The sequence below is a fragment of the Podarcis erhardii genome (assembly GCF_964252035.2).
Source record: "Podarcis erhardii genome assembly, chromosome: 8".
NCBI classification, from domain to species: Eukaryota; Metazoa; Chordata; class Lepidosauria; order Squamata; family Lacertidae; genus Podarcis; species Podarcis erhardii.
Genome location: NC_138499.1, coordinates 90,245,774 through 90,265,682, shown reverse-complemented (window position 1 = coordinate 90,265,682; position 19,909 = coordinate 90,245,774). Strand labels below are relative to the sequence as shown.

Sequence of the window (19,909 nt, the reverse complement as noted above, 5' to 3'; positions counted from 1 at the left end):
TAAAATGTATGAAACACTACTGGAATGGGAGGTTAAGGATGAACAAGTAAAAGAGGTAATGATTAGATGGGCTATGGACATAGGTAAGCTTATTCATTTATCATCATGGGAAAAATTATAGATGGAGAGTTGGAAATTTACGGCTTGCGAAGCAATAAAGAGAAATTTGATAAATATGTTTTACAGGTGGTATTTAACACCAACCAAAATATGTAAAATGTATAAAATAAAATAAAATCTGTGTTGGAGGTGTAACCAAGTACAGTGGTGCCTCGCAAGACGAAATTAATCCATTCTGTGAGGCTCTTCGTATAGCGGTTTTTCCGTCTTGCGAAGCAAGCCCATTGACAGCTTAGCGGATTAGCGCTATTAGCGGTTTAGCGGCTTTTAGCGGATCAGCTGATAAGCGGCTTAGGGCTTAGGAAAAGGGGGGGGAGGGAAAACCCCCCGCAGGAACTCGCAAGACATTTTCGTCTTGCGAAGCAAGCCCATAGGGAAATTCGTTTTGCGAAGCGCCTCCAAAATGGAAAACCCTTTCGTCTAGCGGGTTTTCCGTCTTGCGAGGCGTTCGTCTTGCGGGGCACCACTGTAGAGGGGACATTTCTACATATGTGGTGGACCTGTGATAAAATCAAAGGCTTCTGGGACACAGTATATGAAGAGCTAAAGAAAATGTTCAAACAAAATTTTGTTAAGAAAACAGAAACTTTTTTATTGGGGATAATAGATACAGATATAGCCAGAAAAAATAAGAAAATATTCCTTCATGCTACAGGGGCTGCGAGAACACTGCCAAAAATTGGGAAAAAAGAAATAATACAGACAAAAAAAGAATGGCAGCACAAATTATTTGACACTATTGAATTGGCTAGACTGACAGAGGCCCAAGCAAAAATTTCAAAAAGAATGGGAAAAGTATAGAGAATAACTTAAAAAGCAATGCCTTCAAATTAATACCTGGACTTGTTTCAATTAACCTCTGCAAAACAAATTATGGTGTAAAAGCTAAAAATAGAAAGAAGGGGGGGGGGGGTAAAAACGAAATAAGAAGGAAACAGTTTACCAAAAATGAAAATAGAACTGTGCTGAAGATGAAGGAAGTCAATTGGAAGAAAAGAAGAACTGAAATATGGTGTGTGGGTGTTTGTGTGTATAGTTTATTTGTTTTGTATAAGCTTCTGTATATTACAGTGGTACCTTGGGTTACAGATGCTTCAGGTTACAGACTCTGCTAACCCAAAAATAGTACCTCAGGTTAAGAACTTTGCTTCAGGATGAGAACAGAAATTGTGCTCTGGCGGCGCGGCGGCAGCAGGAGGCCCCATTAGCTAAAGTGGTGCTGCAGGTTAAGAACAGTTTCAGGTTCAGAACGGACCTCCGGAATGAATTAAGTGCTTAACCCGAGGTACCACTGTAATTTGACATTGTTTTTTCTTTTTCTTTTTACGTTTTTGTTTTTCGCTGCTTGTTTATTATTATTATTTTGTTTAGTCTTATGAGTGTGTGTGTTTGTGTTGTAAAAAAACTTAATAAAAAAATAGCAAGTGGCAGCGTTAGATCATTGGGTTGGCCTGCTTCTTTCCTAGTCATGTCTTTATAGAATATTAAAAGACTTTAGCTTTGTCAGACCTATATCAAATCATATGTCAATCATATGTCAGACCTATATCAAATCCGAAGCAAGGTTCCAAACTCTCCAAGTGTCCCTCTTTTCCAGGGATAGTCCTGGAATTATGAAAGCCACCTCAGCTTCCGATTTGATCCCAGAATGTCCCTATTTGCCCTGCCAGCTGCCAAGCTCAAGGAGGATGAGGATCCTGAACAGCGGTGGCAGAGGCGGCTGTGAGGAAGCATCCTGTTGCCTCTCCACGGCCACGGCTGCCAGCCTCCTCCTTTGAGCGAGGAGGGGAGAGGCTGCCACCGCCAAGGCCCAGCCTTGGGTGACACACCAGCTCTGAGGTGGGCAGGAAGAACGTGGATGAGGAGAGGAGCGCAAGAAGTCTGGATTTAAAAAAACAACAACACTTTGTGTGTCCAAGTCAAATCTTGCCCCTTTCTAAAATGTATTTATTGGGGTGTTTCTTTGTGTAAATCTGCCAAAGAATAGAATAGGGATGAAAGGGTTTTCTCAGGGCGATGGAGGGCGTGTGTGCTTGTCCCATTGGTGTACTCATGTTGACACTCGCCTTTCTTCTGATAGGAAAGGAGATGATAGAAAATGGGGGGTCAAGGAGGGTCAGTGGGATGGAAAGTGAGAAATGTCCCTATTTTCATCTGAGGATACTACACCCTTGGCACAACAACATTTTCAATAAACTTCTTTTTAAGTTGTTCATAGAGTTTCAAGGAGTGACTGAATAGAGGAAAGGAAAGGGGTTTCCGGGGAAATCGTGAGAATGTCCTGGTGAATCAGATGGAAGATTTATCTTGTCTTATCCTCCATAAATCCAAAACTATGCTGTTCAAAGAATCTCTCAAGAAATAAATTGGAAGGGACCCCAAGAATCATCTAGTCCAACCCCCTGTGATGCAGGAATCTCAACATGAGGCCCCAAATCCAATTTGAAATCATCCTGGACCCTGCTTAGCTGTGATGGCCTGGGATTCTGATTCAGAGGCTGAACCGGAGGAATCCCAGCCTGCACAGGAGTCCCCGCCTCCAGAGCCGGCTGAACTGGGGCAGGGCCTTGATTCTGAAGCGCCTGCACCTGTGCCGGATCCTCAGGAGCAGGCACCAGGTGATCCCACTCTGGCTCCAGAGGTGGTTGAGGACTCAGTGCCTGCAGGTGAATCTCCCCCTGGGCCCAGTAACCCTTCAGCCTCTCCTGAACTGCAGAGGCTCAGGGCAGAGAGGCGAAGGGAACTGGTTTCTCCCAGGAGGAGTGCTCGCCTTAAGGCCAAGAGAGGCGGGTCTCCTGGGGGCCGGGACCGACCCTAGCCTCAGAACAGATAAAGGCCAGTCGGCCCAGTCCCAGGTTGTGGGAGCAATGTCATTGTTCCTGCCCGGACCCAGACCTGACTCTCCAGTGCTCCTGTCCCCGCCCGGCTTCCTGCTTCGGACCTCGCCCCGCTCCTTGTGGACTGATTCCAGGCTAGTGACCCAGGACTGGACTTTGACTACGCCAACAGTAACCTTCCCCCCGGGATCAGCACATTAGCTTTGCAAATGTGCCAGCAGTTTTATTGCTACTCTTTTGACATGAGAAGAAATTTAGGGGCAAGGCAGTTATGTTACAGGGAGAGTATTAACCCTAATGGGGGTTGGGGGGAGCTTGAAGATGCTTTAAAAAAATCCAGGATTGGAAAACTGGGTTAGATACCATAAACCTGCCTCTTTGACCATATGTTCTTGAAGGAATAAAAAAAGCTCTTGTGTAATCAATCTTATCCTGGAGAAGCCTATTTTTCATGAGGCTCTAATTGAACTTTCCTTCTCTCTTTTAAGAAGCTATTACTGACGTCAAGGTCCCACAGACTCGCAGGGAGGGCGTGCTTAATTGAAAGAAAGACATGGAGGCAGCACTACAAAACTGCTATCTCACTTCTCTGCACTTTGTAACAAATACTATATGCTGCTATGAATAAAAGAGAAAATGTGACTGAATAAAGCAGATTAGATTGTTAGTGGTTGACTGCCATTTGTTTGTTCTGAAAGAAAGGCAAGTCCAGAACTTATACAGTGGTACCTCTGGGTGAGAACAGGATCCGTTCCAGAGCCCCGTTTGTATCCTGAAGCGAACGCAACCCGCACCTGTGGCCCGTGATTCCGCGCAGGCACGTGACGTCATTTTGAGCATCTGCGCATGCGCGAGCGGCAAAACCCAGAAGTAACGCGTCCCGTTACTTCCGGGTCGCCGTGGAGAGCAACCCAAAAACACTCAACCTGAAGCTACCGGTACTTCAACCCGAGGTATGACTGTATTTCCATATCTACACTTCAAACTCATTATTAGAGATTATTCATGGTTTTCTTCAGCCCACAAACATATTTGCCTCTATGACCCAAGTGTAGTTGGAAGGGACCTCAAGGGTCATCTAGTCCAACCCCTTGCATTGCAGGAATCCTGCCCACAGCCATCCCTGCCTGGGCTCAAACCACCAGCCTTCTGGGTAACAGCCAGATGCACTGACCCAGGACCCAAAAGAAGCAACAGCAGAATGTATAACTTGCTGTTAAAATGGAACACACAAGATGAAACGGTCAAATCGGCTATGATAAAGTGGGCACAGGACATTGGGTATAATATCATGTTTGAGGACTGGGAAAGGTTGTGGACCATTGGGCTGAATTTCACTGCATGTAATGCTTTGAAAGAAAATGTTATGAAAATGATATATAGATGGTACATGACCCCAGTTAAACTTGCAAAAATATACCATTTATCTGATAACAAATGTTGGAAATGTAAAGAAAATGAAGGAACGTTCTTTCATCTCTGGTGGACTTGCCCTAGAGTGAAGGCTTTCTGGGAAATGATATATAATGAGCTGAAAAAGGTATTTAAGTATACCTTTCCTAAGAAACCAGAGGCCTTCCTCCTGGGTATTGTCGGCCAGAGGGTGTTAAAGAAGGACCGAACATTTTTTATGTATGCAACAATGGCAGCAAGGATACTTGTCGCCAAGCATTGGAAAACCCAAGATTTACCCACACTGGAAGAATGGCAGATGCAACTGATAGACTACATGGAACTGGCTGAGATGACCGGCAGAATCCGAGACCTGGGAGAGGAGACGGTAGAAGAAGACTGGAAGAAATTCAAGACCTACCTACAGAAACATTGTAAATTGTATGAATGTTAAGAAGGATGCTAGATTATAAATAACATGGCACCATTAAGCTAGATGAAGTGAAATATGAAGATAAGTTAAATTTAAGAAAAGACAAATTTTGGATAACTATCAGGCTAAATTTAAATCTTTAAGGTTTGAATAAATGATATCTAAAACTAGAGATACAATTGGAAAATTAGAAAATAAGAATGGAAATAAGGTGATAAATTGCTGGTTAAAATTTTATATTTAGGAACGCAGGAGCGGGAGATGTGAGGGAGTCCAAAGAAGTTAAGAAAATATGTTAAGATATGTGTTACACTGTTTTTCAGTATTGTAATTATAAAAAAAAATTGTCAATAAATATTTATAACAAAAAAGAAGAAGAAGAAGAAGAAGCAACAGCAACTTTCTATAACCCTTTCCGGTTTGATCACCTGCGGATTTTCAGGGTTGAGGTTGTCTCCCCTTTTCCCAATTAGATTTATGATAGGCACTAAGCCCCTTTTGTCAGAATGAAGTGCAAATATATTTGGACTAGGTTGGGTGATATCTGGTTTTCAACATCACAATATATCACCAGCTAAACATCACGATATTTCGATATATCACGATATCTGAAATAAGGCTGGAGCTATGTGGAGGTGAACATGGTAATATGCTTGGCAACTGCTGCTACTTATGGGTCTAATTCAAAAACTGCTAAAATCTTACTTACCTTTAATATATTGTTACAACTGCTATGTTATAGTACTATTGTAGCAATAATGTTTAAATTAGAACATTTTCTCTAAAATTAAAGTAATCAGTAGCATATATATCAAAAGTAAGGTGAGAGAATGTTCCCTAAAAATTTAATTACATTACTAAACAAGAAAAAAAGCCAATTCATTGTGACACTTTTAGTTATTCAAATATAATTCACCACTGAGTCTTATACATCCCACACCAGTTATTTGATTGATTGACAGTGCACCCAAAATTTCACATTTAATATCAATATATTGATTTGTTATTAATAATAACAAATGTGTGAGAAATCAAAGGGGTGGGGGGAAGAATTGAGAAGAGTTCTAGAGTAGGGAGTGGGACTGGAAGAGAAAATGGGGGGCATAACGAGGGGGGAGAGACACAGATGCAGATGGAGGGAAAGGGAAGAGGCTCAAAAGGCAGAGCAGGGCCCTTTTCCCCCTTTAACTCTGAAGCAACTTGCAAGCCAGCAAGCATCTGGAGAGCGTATTTCGAGAGTGCATTTCCCTCCTGCTTGAACTGGGGAGGGGAGTGCCGGAAGTATGGGGCTGGCTGCGTAGGCTGGGTTAATACGAAACCTCTGGGCTGCTTCTTCCTCAAAAGAAAGGCACACATAACAAACACAGGGGGTCCCCCACTTTTATTCTGAAGCAAGTCCCAAGCCAAGCATCTGGGGGGGGCGGGTTCCACAGACAACTAACAAAGGGCGCCAAGCATCAGCTGGCTTTAGACATCTGAGCACACCAACAAATGGGGGGGGGGCGAGAGAGAAGGTGGAGCAAGGAAGGAAGCAATTTGCAGAGCAAGGCAAAGGGGAGGGGAGAGATGAAGTAGCATCACACACTTCCAGCCAAACATCTGCTGGCTGCAGACAATCGGGAGGCAGGGGAGACTGTGTAGCTATGGCAGGGGAAAGCTGTTTCTGAAAGATCTGTTTCACAAAGAGGCAGCGCTTTTTGCTTAGCCTGTAACCGGTTTTTGTAGCTGTTTGTAGTGATGGCAAGGGAGAGATTTTTCAGCAGCCTGCTGGCTGTTGACTGAGGCTGAGTTAGCAAAGGCTGTACACACAGCAAGAAGCATACGTTTCCCGGTTTTTCCAATATTGTGATTTTTTAATACCATGCACATGATTTGTGATATATTGAAAGGTCATTTTCAAAAAACAAACAGTTTTCACAATTTGATTTAAAATTCAATATCAGACAATATATCAATTTATAGCACAGCCCTAATTTGGACTGCTAATTTGATATTGCTAAATTTATTCTTCTGTACCTCTTATCAGGTGCTTTGAGTTTCCTTCAGGAAAGTAACTTAAATGGAAACCATTGCAGTGATACCTTGGTTCTCGAATTTAATCTGTTCCGGGAGTCCATTCAACTCCCGAAACAGTTTGAAAACCAAGGCGCAGCTTCTGATTGGATGCAGGCGCTTCCTGCACTCAGTCAGAAGCCGTGGAAGCCATGGAAGCCACGTTGGATGTTTGGCTTCTGAAAAACATTCGCAAACCGGAACACACACTTGGTGAGTGTTTGTGGTGTTCGAGAGCCGATTTGTTCGAGAGCCAAGCTATTTGATTACCAAGGTACCACTGTCTACTGAGAGCAAGGCTGCATGTAGGGATGGGGGAGAAATTTGATTCAATTCACATTTAAAGCTAACCATAAAAAAATTGTACTTTCTGAAACAATAGATGAACTGAAGCAGAACACCTTTCAATAGCCCCACTTCTCTGAATTTTGCAATGCAGTTCTCTAGCCAATAACTGGGTAGAAAAATGCATATATTAGGGTAAAGTGTGCATAACATTCATATATTAGTGTACACTGCATTGCAAAAATGCATTAAATTTAGGAAATTTCCTTTGCGAAAATGTGTGTTTTAGGCAAAATAGCATACAAAAATGTGTGTATTACAAATTCACTGATGAATTTTCATCAAGTTTTTTAAAAATAATAAATGGTGGAGAAATGTGGAGAAATGAAATTAAGGCTGGAATAATGAGAAAATGAGAGAAACTGCAACCAACAGATTTGGCTCTCTCTAGGTACACATTACAAACATCATGTAAATAATTACATATCAGTCAGGCTCTGACTGCAGAGAGCTTTCAGAGTTGATCTGGAGGCAGGCAAAGAGAGTTATTAGCTGCCTTTCTCATTTTCTATCCCCCTCTTTACCTCCTAATTTTTCCTGAAATTACATATGACAAGGCAGGATCTGAATATATTAAACAAGTAAGACAAGTTCCATGTGATGAATGTAACATGTGGCCTTGTTATCTGTTACAACATGATTTGGAAGATTCTCTGCTTAGCAAAAGTTACTAAGAAATACATTTCTGCCTGGGTAACTCTGGAAAGAGTGAATAATAAGGCAGACTACAACCCAACCATGCTGCCCTTCCTTGGTTAATTGCATTCCTTCAAGCTTCAGAGCTATTTTTTTTTCATTTTCATGCTTTTGGCTTCCATTATATATTTAATCTACTGATTTATCCTCTGCAGCCAGAATTATCTTGCATAGTTTAAAACAGCTTCCTCATGGTATTCTTAATCACGTTTTATGTCTTGGTGGAAATGCCATTTTGAGGGCATCAAATATTATGTTATCATTACAGGTATCAAAGAGAAACAACACACTGAATCAGAGTACAGAGGCATTTTCTGACTGGACTGTCCAAACGAAATACACAAAAGGCCAGAATGGATATTCTCCCACACTTGTTCTAGCCCTTTGTGTATAGCAAATGTGGGTGTACCAGCCGTCTCCCCTCGTCCGTTGCTCCAGTCTTGCTGCTGCCATCTTTGGCTGTGTACATGCATAAAATCCCTGTGCCAAAAAAACGTGGTTAGCCCCCTGGAAGAAATACAATACAACCAACCACACAATTTTGGTTTATACACATAAATCACATTAACATGTACTGTCCATTTGTAGATAGCCAGCAGGGCTGGCCCACCCATGAGGTAAGGTAAGTTGACCATCTCAGGTAGCAGGATTCACCAGGGCAGCAGATCCCAATGTCAGTCTTTCTTCCCTCCCTTGTTTCTGATGTAGATCTTCTCTCATCCCCCTTTCCCTGGTAAGAAGCTATTTTGGGGTTCACCTCAGGTGCCAAAATGATTTGGGCCTGGCCTGATAGCCTGGGACAGTGGAAGTGAGGCTGGTGTGCTGGGGAACCACAAAGGGGTGGTGGACAGTATTCCAGGCAAATGCAAGAGCATAGCAGAGGGCAAAAAAAATCTGAATTACAAAAGTGGACTCTTCATCCATCAAGACCCCTCCTTCAAACCTATTTGCTTTATCGAGCAAGATCAGTTGTACAATGTTTTAAATCAAGGGGTATATGAGGTGGTGCATGGGGTACAAGAAAAACAACACATAAACTGCAAATTGTGGCAAAATGCAAGTACACCTATTGCACCATTAATATTAGAAAAGCAGAAGGAGATGGAGCAGAAAATGAGGCAGAGCCAAATGATGGCATTGCAGCACGCTGGAGGATCCCTAATTATTAACATACGTGCACAGCTATTAATGTTCATATAGAACCCAATTTGTGACAATTTTCCTAGTTTGATATACTAATTAGTTTTTGCCCCATTTTATTCCCTTTTTTACCGACAGGATACCTTGCACACTGGAAACAGAGTCTGAAGAGTATAATCCCCATATATAGCAATTGCAGCTTAATTGGGAGCATAAAAATCAATCATAAGTCTCTGCAAGAGTCATGTTTATGGTATGCATTGCTTTAAATAGGGAGCAGCACAGCAGTGCAAGAACAAACGACTCTTCAAAGTCTTATCTCCAATTTAGTTTTGTACTTCCCTCATATTCCAAAAGGTTCCTTAATGTAGGTCTTAGATTAACCTGTCATGGTTCCAGCCACTATAAAACTAAGAACAAACACATTCAGCACTCTTGGTCAACACATTTCTAAAAAGCATAATTTATATGCTACTAAACATTAACTGTGCAGTCTTATACATGGATGATGTACATTTATCCATGCGGGCTTCTGATGAGATGTTTCTGTTTGGATTTAATACATTCCATAAGGCTAGTTGCCTGGTAAAAAACAGGGGATAAGTAAATGTGCACACAGTTAAGGGTGAAATAGATTTGGGCAGCCTTGGCAAACATTGTGAAGGGAATTGTAATATTGGGAAAAGGACTGTTCAGGGACATTAGGCAGTGCGGGAGAAGGAATGGAGGGTTAGTGAGAAAGAAGAAAGTATTTAACATTTGTGAAGTACATCTGGCGAGGGTGTGGTGATAGAGGCAGAACAAAACAGTGAGAGGGGGCAGAGTGGTTGCAAGGTGCTGGGAGATCCAACAGTCTGCAGTGCTAAGGAGCACCCCTCACAGGAACCCCCAGGCAACACCACAGCATTGCAAAGGACACGACTGGAGGAAAGGACTGCAGGGTTGACTCATTTTACAAGAAAGCATACAGCCTTCGAGGGTTATCACATGCAAGAGAAAAGTTATTCCTTCCCTCCCTTGTAATGAAAATGGTTTTCACCATGGTGGTTGTGCAGGTTTCAAACCCCATCCACAGGCAGCGCAAAATCAGGGTGCCCTGGGAGGAAGAGTGAGCTGGAGCTGGAATCTCCTTTCTTGTGACTTGAAGCCATTGGTTCATGTTCTCCCCTCCAGAGCAGGAAAAAACAAGCTTGCTCCATCTTCCATGTGACAGCCCTTCAAGTTCTTGAAGATGGCTATCATATCTCCTCTCATTCTCCTTTATTCCGGACTAAACATACCCAGTTCCCTCAAGCGTTCCTCATAGGGCTTGCTTTCCAGATCCTTGATCATCTTGGTTGCCCTCCTCTGCACACGTTCCAGCTTGTCAGTATCCTTCTTAACTTGTGTTACCCTGAAGGGGTCACAGAACTCCCTGTGTGGTCTGACCAAGGCAGAATAGAGTGGTTCTTGATCAAGAGATGGGACTTTTGTTGATGCAGCCTAGAATAGCATTAGCTTTTTCTGTTGCAGTATCACATTGTTGACTCATGTTGTGGTCTACTGTTAAATGTTTGGAAAAAGTCAGAAGCCCAAGCCAGTATAAGATCCTCAACTATGTTTATTCAACATTTGTCAGTGACAACAGCTCACTCATAGGAAAACAAAAACCGATCTGACTGGACAACACAATAATAATGCCGAGCATGAACTGACAGTTGACAGTTGACAGTTGAAAGTCCATGCGCTTACTAGCCATTAGAACGTTCATCTACCAACACTTATACGATTGGTTAGAACACACCTTGTAACATAAAATGTGTTAAACCCAATACATAACACTCCTCCCCCCAACTTCCTAACAAAAGGAACAAACATAGTCATCAAGGTGTGCTGGCCTTTTCCGCTCCCACTGGGACCGTCGCGGTTCCTGTGCCCAAGTGGGTGACCGAGGAGGTTCCTCCAGTACCCACGGTCTGAGTGGGGTGGTCAGGGAGGCCGGCTCCGAAGGAGCCGCTGAGGATTCCAACCTGAAGTCGCCCTGCTGTGGTAACTCAGTCACCGGAAACCCGTCTGGTTCCCACCCTGGCCTGGGCACAGAATCTCCCAAAGTATCCATTTCTCTGTCACTGCTCACTCCCAACAGGCACTTTTTCTGTTTTACCTTAAGTCCTGCTGCTTGGAAGCATTGGAGCACTATCCGTAATCCGGCGGCAAAGTCCTCTCTTGACGATGCGGCAATCAGCACATCGTCGGAAAATGGCGTGATTCCGGGAATGTCTTTAAGGAGACGGTCCATTAGGCTCTGAAATAACCCTAGTGCCACACTAACTCCAAACTGTAGGCATTTGACCCCATGAGTCACATTTGTCTGGGCATCTGTGGTGGCCTCATCAACAGTTAGCTGCTGATAAGCTTGCGCTAAATCCAGCTTCCCGAAGATCTTGGCTCCAGCCAGGGCTGCTAACATGTGGCTCACCACTGGAGCCAGGTACGCGTGGTCCTGTAAGGCCCAGTTCAGGGTGCATTTGTAATCGCCACAGATATGAACTAAGCTGTCCGGCTTAACTGGTGTGACAATCGGGGTTTCCCAGGTTCCCAAAGCTACCGGCTCTAAGACCCCTTGGGCAACTAAGCGATCAAGCTCCTCATCAATCTTGGGTTTAAGCACAAACGGGACTCTACGGGCCTTGACCCAAATGGGTTGCACCGTGGGGTTGAGCTGTAGGGAAATCGGGAGTCTGTTGTACAGGCCCAGGATTCCATCGAAGACTGATGGAAACTCCTGGCAGATTGATTCGAAATCTGCCCCTAGGGAAATCTGATTAAACCCTGAAATACCTAAGCCTAACGGCCCGAACCACGCTAGGCCTAGAAGGCTAGTGAATGGTCCTTCAGTTATGATGAGGTTCAAATTCTTGGTGTACTTCTTAAACTGGACCTTGAAGGTGCCCATCCCGTTTAGCTGGATTCTTTTTCTCTGGAAGTCCCACAGCACTACGGGGGCTGGGCGGAGAGGAGGACCGCCGTTAAGGCAAAGCTCTTTCAGAGTCTTAGCAGATATTATGGAGCAGGATGAGCCGGTATACAACTCCATAGTGCACGGGGTTCCCTCTATCTTGAGTTGTACCCTAAGCTTATTGGGCCCTGGGGACAGAAGTTGAAGTACCCTGGCTGGAGAGATGGACTGTAACTCCTCCTCTATGTAGCCCTCGTGAACACATTGCTTGGGTCGTGCTCCGGAGGTCTTGGAGCAGCGGACTCGACCAATGTGCCCAGTCTTTCCACAGCGGTGACATGTGGCGTCCCGAAACCTGCATGTCCAACGCTCATGGTTTTCTCCGCAGCTGGCGCAGGTCCCTTGAGGTGTGTCAGATGATCGCTGGTTCAACGATGCGCTCGTAGCTTGGGAGCGGTGGTGTCGGTTGGATTGATCTGAAGCTCGTGGAAATCCTCATTGTGGGAATCTATGGAAGACGACTGGTCTCACTGGATGCGGTGAGTTCTCCTTTCGGTACATGGGCTATGGGCCGCCTCATGGGCGTTATCCTTCTCAAAGGCTGTGGCCATATTCATTGCTTCCATCATCATGATGTTGTCTTTTGCCAGCAGCTTGCGGCAGAGACAGCTGTTTTGCACGCCACTGATGAACCTTTCAAGAAGTTGTTCCTTGATGTCAGCGAATTGGCAATACATCGCAATCGCCCGGAGTGCTGTGATGTATTCACTTGCTGACTCTTGCGCTTGTTGCTCTCTGTGCGCAAAGTCGTAGCAACGGTGGTTCTTAGTTGGCTGAGGCGCGAGGTGTCTTGTCATAGCCTGTGTCGGCTCATCGAAAATGCATGCCTTTATGTCCCTGGGTGCCGTCAGACCTTTCAGTAGAGTGATGGCGGAACTTCCCACCACCGCCAGTAGCACATCCACCTTGTTTGCCTCCCTAGTGAAGCCTTGTAGTCAGACGTAGCTCCTTATTTGGCGGAGCCATAGTCCGGTGGCGGCCGACTTTGACTGGTGGCCATCCTCAGACCTGGAGCAGTCGCTTGTGTGATTGTGGGTGGTTGTGGAGACGCGGCAGGCGCAGTCTCGTTTCCGGGACTATTTGCTAAGTCCAGCATGGTGGTGAGGTAGCGCTTACTGCGAGGCAGCAGGTGCTGCGGTGCGGTCTTGGGCCTCTGGCAGCCGGCGGGAGCTCGCGAATGCCATCTTCTTTGCCACTGTTAAATTTTCAGAAAAAGTCAGAAGCCCAAGCCAGTATAAGATCCTTAACTATGTTTATTCAACATTTGTCAGTGACAACAGCTCACTCATAGGAAAACAAGAACTGAACTGACTGGACAACACAATAATAATTCTGAGCATGAACTGACCGTTGACAGTTGACAGTTGAAAGACCATGCGCTTACTAGCCATTAGAACGTTCGTCTACCAACGCTTATACGATTGGTTAGAACGCGCCTTGTAACATAAAATGTGTTAAACCCAATAAATAACATCTACTAAGACTCCTGGATCCTTTTTACATGTACTGCTGATAAGCCAAGTGTCCTCCATCTTAAATTGGTGCAGCTGGTTATTCCTGCTTAAGTGTAGAACCTTTCAGGCTGAAAGGGACAAGTGGGACTTAGAAGAATAGAAAGAAAAATCCCTTCTCATGGGCTTCATGAAGCACTTACCTAGACTTGGGAAGGTTTAAGATGGCAGCACTCATCTGACCACACCACCCATAGGAGCCAGTTCCCTAGGTCAGCCCCCTACAAATTGGAATGGGCTCCACCTTGAGGAGCCAGGCCTAGCTGTAACCGTGGCAAGCCTTGAGAACACCCAACGGGGCTTGATGCAGGCGCAAGAGGGGGGTGGTGCCTATGACACCACCTAAATCCACCGTACTTGAACAGTATTATTGCTGTCCACAGAAGCAGCATGCAGGTATGAGAGATTACATTTTCCCTTATTGCTCCTGCTTTGTGCTCTTCTTGGGTGCTTTTGCCTGGCAGGAATTGGTGCTTTAGCTCTGTCTGTTGTTGAAGCAAGAGAAACAAAGAACATGATGAGGCAATGCAAGTAAAGCAAAGAAGAGGTGGAGTCTGAGGTGACAGGAACGGAGTTCATCCCTTGGGAAGCAGGGGGAAAAGAAGCGAAGTACAGTCGGAGCAGAGGGGAGGGCCAGGGCGAGTCACAGTAAATGTGACCTCAAAGAAATTACAGAGACTGAGAGCCCTCAGTTTCACCACCTTCCTGACTTTGTTGCTCCCTCATTCTCCAGCCCCCAATTTATTTGCTTCCAAAGCTCCTTGCATTGTTGAACACAGCTTCCTTCTGCTCCGAGGCCCTGGAGAAAAGCTTATCCCAAGTTTCTCTTTATCTTTGTTTCTCTGCTCTATATGCTTGTGCTGGGCCCAGATAAATTATGTTTGGTTACTGCTTTTAAACTAGGAAGTCAGAATATTTCTGAATGTCGCATGGCATCCCAGCCACTCATTTAGTCCCTACAATGTTTGCAAACATGCAAGTTGCTGGTAACAGCTTTTAACTTATTGCCATAACATATAAAAACAGAATTAAAAAAATCCTTTCAGTAGCACCTTAGACACCAACTAAGTTTGTTATTGGTATGGGCTTTCATGTGCATGCACACTTCTTCAGATAGTTGGTCTCTAAGATGCTACTGGAATGAATTTTTAAATTTTGTTTCAATTACGGCAGACCAACATGGCTACCTACCTGTATCTAGAAATATAAAAACAGTGGCTTCTTATTTCTATATGAAGACATATTTGAAATTTAATTCAAACAATCTTTCACACCATTTGGGAAGCTCAAATATTCAGCTGCCTGATGGGAAAGGAGGAAACAGGATCATACTCTGACTTGTCCCTTACCCCACCCTGGCAAGCATATTAGACTACATTTGTGAATAAGGAAACCTAGAAAAGGGTTGGAGAAGGAGCATTTTGTAAATGTTCACATCTCTGAAAAGGAAGGAGGCCTGTGCCTGTCTCATGCTCTGGAAACTCTGGGAACAAAGGAACAGTGATGAAAAGATTCTGCCATTAACTACTGCTCTGGGGATGTTCTTGTCTCTTTTGTGGCTTGGTTTAGGGGCGATGCTCTTGATGGGAGGCTGTGTTAGTGGACAGCTTTGTTGTTGTCATTATTCTCTCTGTGTAATTGCCACCCTCCTCATCCACAAGCTGTGTGCTGGACCACAACCAACATTAGCCAGGAGTCAGTGGCTGACACATCAGGCCTTATTACCCATGTTTCCTCCTTCCTCTTCTTAGGTGCTTTAATGGTTGCCAAGGAGACCTATCGGTGCTGTCAACTGGACAGTCTTGATTCTAGAATCCTTGAACGTAAATCTCAGCTCAGTTGGGAATTCACCTGCTCCATGAGAAAAAGTGGAGCTTCAGTCTATTAAGCACCTCAGACCAATGACAAAAGATCAAGGTAACAGCTGAGTAACAATTGGGTATGCACCAACTATTTACCATATTTGTTTGTAATTAAATTGTCAGTTTAGACTGTAATAAGGGCACAGTAAGGGCACTGGGTGCCAGGAACAAAATCCTGTAAACAAAAAAGAGTTCAGGAGCTAAATCCTAGGAGTGATGAACCAGCAGAAGCCTAGTTTTCAGATCTACTCAAACAGCAGTGGGGTCTTGAAGGGCCCCCACTATGATATATATACATAGTCTCCAATTGTCACAAAAATGCCAAGACCTTCATGAAAATGCTTAAGACATCCTGGCTTCTCACTTTGTCACGCAGAGTCCCAAGTTCCCAAATGCAAGCCTGTTCTCCCCCTCCCCTCAAAAAATCTCAGATCTTTCTCCACCTTTTGATTCATTGCTCCTTCCACCTTCTGGCCAGGGAAAGAGAGAAGCAGCAGCCATTCTCATTTGCAGGCTCTTATGAGCTGCTCAGTAACATTTCACACAACAGGGAGGGTCTGCTCTGCATTCAAACCTCTCAGGTCCCTGCCCAGCTTCTTTGCATTGCTGCCTCATCTTTCATTGCCAGTTTCGTTTGGAAACCTCGTTTGGAAGTATCTCTGAGCCACTGCCACCTCTGTGTGTAGCGGGCATTTCCTCTTTGACTCCTGCTTCAAGAGAGATGTAGAGAGCTCTGATCCTGCAGCTTGGCTCTCTCTCTATGGCTTAAAACAAATCAGACTAGATTCCTAGAGAGAAAGGGGAGAGGCCATCCAAAGCAAAGACACCTCCCTCCAAAGCCCCTTCTTGTCTGGCTTCTCATGCAGAAGGGGGAAAGGCATTGATCTGTCCCATGAGCTGAATTGGTGGGACCTTCTGAAACCTGATGGGTCTCCCCATTTTGTACATTTGGGTGAAGGGAAGTCCCAGGACAGCTGGCGGAGGGGATACCTGACAGGTGGGGGAGGCTGTAGGAGTAGCTGCTCTATCCAGGATTCACCAGAGCACCAGGTTGTTGCAGTCGCTAACACATTTCTAATTTTCTCAGAAGTTTAAAACACTAAAAAAAGAAACTTTATGTATCATCAGACTCAAAGGTTTGCATGTCCTTGGTCCCCAAAATAAACATTGGGATACCTCATATCATACACCTGCACAATTGCAACAATAACGGTTACTCAAAGTTGTCATGCTTCCAAATTACTCATAAATGCACGTTGACATCACACAGTCTACACACACACACACACAGAGAGAGAGAGAGAGTTGTGTTCATTGATTTGGGGTTTTCTTTCCCCTCTCAGGCTTCCCTGAAAGCAATACATGAATTCAAAGATTTTTGTGCTTAAAATATTGGAGTATTGGAGTATTGTGTGTTTCCTCTAATAACTTTTGTTCTTGACTAGGAGGAAATGCTCAAGCAGTGATCATGATGTAGAATAGATGTCCCTATTTTCATCTGAGGAATGTTGGAGGGGATGCAGAAGGTATCATCTTAATAGAGGCACCCACTCATATGTATGAAAGATGGCAGGATGGCTCCTCTATGATGGCTGCTACCATCAGTGTTTTAAATACTTGGGAGTAAAAATAGTTAATTCCCTCCAATATTGTTGTCTGATTAATCAGGGTATCTGGTTAACCAAAAGTTTTTAATTGATTAACCAATTAATTGTCTAAACACTGCAGCACTGCCATTAATGAGGCTGGATCAAGATGCACTAAAGTACTTTCATTAGGATAGCTCCAAATAAATCAATGGAACTAGACTAGCTGGCACCATTTAAGAAGAGTCTGGTCCATGCTGTGAGATTCAACAACCATTAACTGAAATAAACACAGTCATGAAAGGCACAAGTAGGCAGAGAGCAAGGAAGATATAAGGCTGTCAAGGTAGACAAAAAACAAACACATCACCAGAGCTTCGAGTTTCACAGTCTCTATATGCCCTGTGTCCTCATGAGCTTAGCGCCAGGATTCAAGGCATTTTCACTGAGATCTCCTGCCAGCCTGCTTGTTTCATGAGCCATTTGTCCTTTTGTTGCATGGCCAATGCTTCACACACAATCTGCATACCCAGCTTTTCTGTATTTTTGCGGACATGACACATGTCAAAAAAAGAAGCAGAACTTTCTTCATATACATAAACACAAAGCAACTGAGGCAGGGTGTTGCCATTAGAAAAAAAAAAAAAACTTTGCTGCACTTAAGAAGAAGAGTCCAATTAAGACTGTATTCACTCTCCCATTTGCTGTGAGTTTCCAGTGCTGGGTTTTTAATCCATGTTCACACAATGTTATCCAAATGTTTATATATTCTGTATTTTGTTAAAAATTACTACCGTTTGATGTGTTGTTTCTTAAACCAGCTTCACACCAACTGGAGTCCTTAATCCCTTCCTTATTAATGTCTATCCAAGACATGAAACCTTTGCATAGGGTCAAGGACATCCCCACCCATCAATGCCCCCCTGGTGTGAACACAAACAGAAACAAATATAACAGCTGGGGGGGGAGCTGTGAAATACACTGAAGAAACAACAACTTCACTGTGCTCTAAGGCAGTAATGTGAACACACCCTTTAATTTCACTGAAGCTTTGTTCTCATGGCCATCACAGCATACCCATATACCACACCTTGCAACTGTCCTGGGAAAACCAGGACACCCCATTTTTTCACATGAGAGCACAGCAGCCATTTTGGGTGCTGTGATCTCACACAAACTCCCCCTGAAAAAGTGCTTTTTTCAGGGCCACCCTCTCACGTAGGTCACGTGACTCACCCAGGAGCATGACCCGGAAAACGTGCATCCTGGTTTCTGGCCTGGATATGTTGGAGGGTATGAAAATGTCATGGATGCTAAGGGTTTAGCCCTTGAAAGAGTTGTTAGTGCTAGGGGTCAGCTGTATCCTGCATGTCCATCATGCCTTTTTCTCAACAGGCTTAAGCCACAATATCTACAGTACTTCGCAGTACCAGCAGGTTTCAGAACAGTGGTGGAGAACCTCTGGCCCTCCAGGTGTTGGTGGACTCCATCAGCCAGAGTCAGCATGGCCAGTGTTCAGGAATAATGGGAAGTGGAGTTCATCAACATCCAGGAAGCCAAAGGCTGTGCACCTCTGCTCTAAGAGAATAAGCCACTATTATTAACCCATGGGATTTTGGAAATAGGAAGTTTTGTGCAGTAATACTAGGGCTGCAAGTTTAAATCAATTAACTGAAACAATTACGGAAACAGAGCAAAGAGAACCATGTTAGGTCCTATAAATACAGTTGGCATCACCTTCAGAGGTTCGGCACACATCAGATGAAATAATGTGTTCCTGAAATATCCTGTCAAGCGGCGGACCTTTGGCAGTGGTCCTTTACCTTTCCAAGATGTACATGAAATTGCAATGCAATAAGAAAAGCTCTCCAGAGGCTAGATAAAGTTGCTTCAATGCCACAAGCTCCGAGTTGGCCTTCAGCGAGCTAAGCCTCCATTACAAAGTACAATTTGCCCTGGATTATTTTGGTGGCGACCAATAAGCAAAAACATTTGAACTTGAGATTCTTGCACAATCTGCTGCCATACATGCAGCCTGCCCCCCCCCCAAGATTCACTGGGGCATCACACTCACTAGGTGAACAGTAGCCAGGTGTATTGCCTGTCCAAACTTCTGAACACTCCCTTTGTATAGGCAGATAATGTTAGAGGTTAGAGGTTTCACTACTGTCAAGAGGTCTCCAAATTTTGTTAAATAAATTTTTTTTACATAAATGTTAGAGAGGGGTTACAGGCAAACAGGAGTCACTGGACTTCCTTAAACATTGTTCAAATGTAATGTGTGCATTTCAGCTTGTTTTTCCTAATCCAAAGCTTGTCTCCTTTCCCTTTTTTCTAAAAGCTGAGTTGAAGGAAATGATTCCTGGCAGCAGGTACTTTCTTTTACCTCTCCTGAATCTTCCAACATTCAGCTTTACTGGATTCCCATAACTTCTAGTGCAATGAGAAAGGGAGAAAAACTTTTCTGCATCCACCTTCTCTGTGCCATGCATACCGTATTTTTTGCTCTATAAGACTGACTTTTTCCCTCCTAAAAAGTAAAGGGAAATGTGTGTGCGTCTTATGGAGCGAATGCAGGCTGCGCAGCTATCCCAGAAGCCAGAACAGCAAGAGGGATCACTGCTTTCACTGCGCAGCGATCCCTCTTGCTGTTCTGGCTTCTGAAATTCAGAATATTTTTTTTCTTGTTTTCCTCCTCCAAAAACTAGGTGCGTCTTGTGGTCTGGTGCGTCTTATAGAGCAAAAAATATGGTAATTTTATAAACTTCTATAATGTCACCTCTTACTTGCCTATTCTCTAAACTATAAACGCTGCAACCTTTCTTCATAATGGAGTTGCTTCTTGATTGCCTGTTACTGAAACTTTTCTAACTCTACAATATCCATTTTGAGGTGAGGCGGCCAGAACTGTAAACAGCTTTCAGTCTCATGTTGGGC

The 19,909-nt window shown here is 44.0% G+C and overlaps 1 protein-coding gene and 1 long non-coding RNA gene across 5 annotated transcripts in view; one reads left to right on the top strand and one right to left on the bottom strand.

Moving 5' to 3' along the window:
* SLC24A3 (solute carrier family 24 member 3) overlaps positions 1–19,909 on the bottom strand; it is a gene marked incomplete at its 5' end in the record, with an annotated part of 170,946 nt that overhangs the window by 72,573 nt on the left and 78,464 nt on the right. The window lies entirely within an intron of this gene.
* On the top strand, positions 13,225–18,710 carry LOC309347974. 2 transcript variants are annotated; one of them, XR_014159096.1, is made up of 3 exons: positions 13,225–13,920; positions 15,276–15,441; positions 16,832–18,710. It is a non-coding gene; the product is annotated as an uncharacterized lncRNA (long non-coding RNA). The 2 variants fall into 2 exon arrangements; XR_014159097.1 differs by having other exon boundaries at positions 15,276–15,463.